A 4,232-nucleotide genomic window follows, 5' to 3' on the forward strand; every position below is an offset into this window, starting at 1 on the left:
TGAACCCACCCACTGCTCTGCTAAGCTGAAGTTTACCGGAGCCTCAACTCTCTCCAACATCTCCACCCACCGCCCAGCTCCTCCACCCACTGCCTGAGACTCTTAACCCCTAACTCATGCTCCATACTCCTCCACAGCAAGAACCCTGCTTATGACTGCACAGATCTCCTCAGGGTTTAGAGGGTCCAGTTCTCCTCAGGGTTTAGGGGGTCTAGTTCTCCTCAGGGTTTAGAGGGTCCAGTTCTCCTCAGGGTTTAGGGGGTCTAGTTCTCCTCAGGGTTTAGAGGGTCCAGTTCTCCTCAGGATTTAGAGGGTCCAGCTCTCCTCAGGGTTTAGAGGGTCCAGCTCTCCTCAGGATTTGGAGGGTCCAGCTCTCCTCAGGATTTAGAGGGTCCAGCTCTCCTCAGGATTTAGAGGGTCTAGTTCAGTTTCTTTTTTAAATAAATTCAATAAATTAGTAGGGCTATGAAAACACTGATAATGCACACCCAGCCCATATCTGCAGAAAACAGCCTGTTTAGAATTGGTATTCTTTGTGATGTCACCAATAATATTGACATATTTCCACCAGTTCCTTCCTCTCATTCAGACCGAAGTTATAAAGAGTGTTTCAGAGCAGATGGCTTTTAAATGAAGATCAGATTCAAGATTCAGAGTTTATTGTCATGTGCACAGCAGAAACAAGCAGTTCCACTGCATAATACAATTCCTCCATTTAGCTACATAATCCTATAAATATCAATATAACAAAGAGAGTAAGTATAGTAACAAAATATGCATAATAAAAACCCATATATATATATGTATAATATACACTAAAGGACAGCTAAGTAAAGGCAGTTAGAGAGTGCAGTAGAGTTGCATGTGCAGGTGTAAAGTGCAGTAAAGGATTTGTACAGTAGCAGTGATATATGTAGCAGGCTCGTATTAATGGGTACAGAATAAAGGTCATTTACATATCTTAGTCCTAAAGCTAGAAGCTGTGTCCGAAACTGTGCGCTGTTCACTGTCCCCTACATGTGTAACTGCTCTGTTACAGGGAGCTGAAATCCACAAGGTAGTGACCGATTGTGGACGCCTGGTTATGTGAGTGACCTCATTACTGTGTTGTCTTCCTCTGAGAAGCTGCTCGTGAATCTTCAAACCAAACAACGCAATGGATTATGGGTATTGTTTAGTGTGCATCATTTGTACACTATATATTACAGTGCATTGTGGGATTGATACAGTGCACTGAAAATCGTCACTACATTTTCAGATACCATTACTGTGGCGGAACAGGGACGTAGTGCACTACATAGTGAGTAGGGCAGTTTCAGACACATACTTAGAGCTTAGTGTAAGAGCTTCTTTCCGCTGCTCCTGTATTTCACTTTTTCAGACGTTGCCAAAGCAAACTCCCGCCGTATCTTTTTACACCATCCACCTTCTTCTTCATCCAGCCTCGTCCACACACCTCAGCCTAGACACACCTCGCTCTCCTTTCCCCTATTAGTTGATATCCGAGACGTCCCTCCTCATACCACACGTTTAGCCACGTAGGCTCAAGAGACTCCAGCTTCATATTTTCAGCATTTTAAGCTTAAATGATAAATCTGCGTAGAGGACGCGTCTGTGTGCCGTTCTGAATGAACTTAAATGGTTTTATGCTCCAGATTCACCAAATAAACATTTCAATGAATTCTATTTCAGTCTGTTTGGGCTGATGTTTCCTCTTGTGCTTTAGGGTCAAAATCATAGAATCATATTTATTTTGGGGGGATTTACACATAGTGCACTGATTTATCTGTTAGAACTAGCTCAGTTAGAACCTCACTCTGTCAGATTTATGGATATGTTTGGACATTGGCACTCCTGTTGGTTTGTTCATGAACAGATTTCATTTGAAGTAACAGCAGAGATCTGTAAGTTATCTGTAAATACTTGTTCCTACAAAGAAAATCTGTTCAGACCTGAAGTTCTTATTCACACGTTTCTGACTACAAAATAATGATGCACATCATCAGAGGCCTAAACCGTGTTTCAGTAGGACATACATCTACCAGTGCAGGAAATCTGAGAATCCTCCGAGCTTCAGAAATATTGTAGGTTCAAAAGAGGCTGATGACCGAATCACTGATATGACGTCAACTTTCTGCAATGTTAATTAGAAGGGTGGGAGTATTTCTACCTTGTTACTGTACATTAGTCATTTTGGATGAATTGTACAAATATTATTGAGGCTAAATGCTGGAAAATGTTATTAATTATATTTCTACACAAAAATGTTTAATTTTACTTCTTGTTTTTATCCATAATGTCAAAAGTACTTATTACAGACATCAAAAGGCAAATATACTGCCAAATGCTTATCCTGTAAATCTGACCATAACATCCATAACTGTGCTAAACTATGTAAACTACCAATCACACACCACAAAACCCAGAAAACTGAGAATCCAGCTACTTTACTTTACGTTGCTCTGTATATTTACACTTCGGCTTTATTATAATATATTATTATTATTATTATTATTTAATTGAGTTTATGTTGAGTTTTTGTCAAGGTTCGAATTAGCTGGCTAGCAAACAAGCAAATGTCCATCTGCAGTCCCTCAACAGTCAGCTAAACATGTAATTAGTATGAAATGCACAGCGAGTACAATACTAATTACAAAGACAAATACCAGGTTCAGTAATCTCGCCTGTAATCCTGTTTTCTAACCTGAGCACTGACCACATATTGTGAGAATATCAGTGTCCTCAGGTTAGCGGGTATGCTGTGTTTACAGGCCAGAAGTGGACTGGGCTAGCTGCAGATAGTGCAGACTCAGCGCCCCCCTTCAAATAAAACTCCAGGGAGCAAATAAACATGAGGCCATCGGGAGACTGCTCTTCCTCTGCTGGCTCTCCGAGCTGCCAAGATCTGTCTGTTCTCTGCTGAGTGACTTTAGCAGGGACGTGTGAGCCCACCGAGCACTAACGCTAGAAGAGTGCACACCCCAGAACCGCCCTGGTAGCCTGTGTCAGCACTCAGTGAAATCCAGGAGGCCTGGAGAGGAATCCTTCTGCTTTCCTGCCCCAAACACTCAGGAAATCTTCCCTCTCTGATCAGGACATATTTTTCAAAAAGCAGCTCAGGACACGGCGTATGTAGGGAATGTCCTTTACTTTGTACATCAGACAGGCCACGCATGATGCAGAGATGTCAGTGGAAGAATGATGAAGGTTTAAAGGGACCAAATCATGGAAAATTCTCCCTACTTAAAATTTGAATGTTTAATGTAAATAAAAACACAGCATTTACCACTCCATATTTTCCTATAGTCCTCCCTGGACTCTACATGTTGGTGTGGTGAATAGTTTAGAGTGATCTGAGCAGAAATAGTGGATATCCAACAGAGAGGTGTCTCTTCTTGACCAGGTGTGTCCTGTTAGACCAACTGTCTAAACAATGAAGAGCTCTGAATGTCCACTGCTGGCTCCAGTCTGGGTTCTACCAGTGAAGAATGCATTTGTTGTGAAAAAGGATAAACCAGCATGAAGACCAGAGTTGCTGAGCTGAGAAAAGAGGGAATATTAATCAGAGCTATTGATAAAACCACAAACTAGACATTAAACAGGTCAGCCGACAGCAGATGGTAGCAGGAACGTTGTGTGAGCTGTGAAGAAAAGCAGACAGTCCACACGGCAGCGCTGAAGGTCTTACGATCTACCGTTCAAAGAAAACTTCGAGAGCTGAAATATAGAAGCCATACCAAGAGATAAAAAAGAGACAGAGGGTCAGACTGGAATTCATGAAGGAGAAGAAATGAGAGACATAAAAGATCTGGATCTGATGAGAAGATTAGCCTCTTCTGAAGTGATTAAAAGACCAAAATGTGGAAAAAGAAAGAATCTGGTCATCCTTCAACCATGGTGGAGGTACTGTCATGGCGTGAGCTTCTGTGGCTGTTCTGGACCAGGTTGACTGATCGTTATTGATGATGTAACTGATGACTGATGATGGAAGCAGCAGAATGAATTATGAAAGGAATAGGAACAGTTCTGTTAAGCAGCTCACAGAGAAACCCATCCAGTCTGATCTAGAGGAACTTCATCGTGCAGGAAGACAAAAACAAGTCTTTAACAGCAGAACGACAATCAACAGACCTGAAGCCAGCATGGATTTCACCTTCTAGAGAGCAGTCTGATGAGACAAGCCCCCTGAAACAAACAAACACAGACAGAAGCTCCAGTAAAAGCCCAGAAAA

This window comes from Salminus brasiliensis, chromosome 21 (genome assembly GCF_030463535.1).
Source record: "Salminus brasiliensis chromosome 21, fSalBra1.hap2, whole genome shotgun sequence".
Taxonomy (NCBI): domain Eukaryota; kingdom Metazoa; phylum Chordata; class Actinopteri; order Characiformes; family Bryconidae; genus Salminus; species Salminus brasiliensis.